Below are 276 nucleotides of genomic sequence, written 5' to 3' on the forward strand. Positions count from 1 at the left end.
GGGGGGCTGTCCCGGTCCCCGCGGCGGGGCTGGGGGTGCCCAGGGCCTCTGGCAGCCCCCAGCTCGGGGGGGTCAGGGGGAGCAGCCCGTCCCGCCGGGAATGAAGGTCAGGGCTAATCCCCACCCAGAGGAGGCTGCAGGCGGGAGCCCAGGGGCTCTGGCTGGCCGCATGCCCGCCGTGGCGGTGGTTGGTGCGGCCGGGGGGCTGAGGCGACTGGCTGCGGTCCCTGTGACGTGGGGCCAGCGGCCAGCTCCCGGCGCGCTGGGCGGATTAGG

At 77.2% G+C, this 276-nt stretch overlaps 1 protein-coding gene across 1 annotated transcript in view; it reads right to left on the minus strand.

Moving 5' to 3' along the window:
* Positions 1-276, minus strand: part of NUP160 (nucleoporin 160) — a 34695-nt gene that overhangs the window by 33328 nt on the left and 1091 nt on the right. The gene's annotated exons all lie outside the window — the stretch shown is intronic.

This window comes from Aptenodytes forsteri, unplaced genomic scaffold (genome assembly GCF_000699145.1).
Source record: "Aptenodytes forsteri isolate BGI_AS27 unplaced genomic scaffold, ASM69914v1 Scaffold596, whole genome shotgun sequence".
Taxonomy (NCBI): domain Eukaryota; kingdom Metazoa; phylum Chordata; class Aves; order Sphenisciformes; family Spheniscidae; genus Aptenodytes; species Aptenodytes forsteri.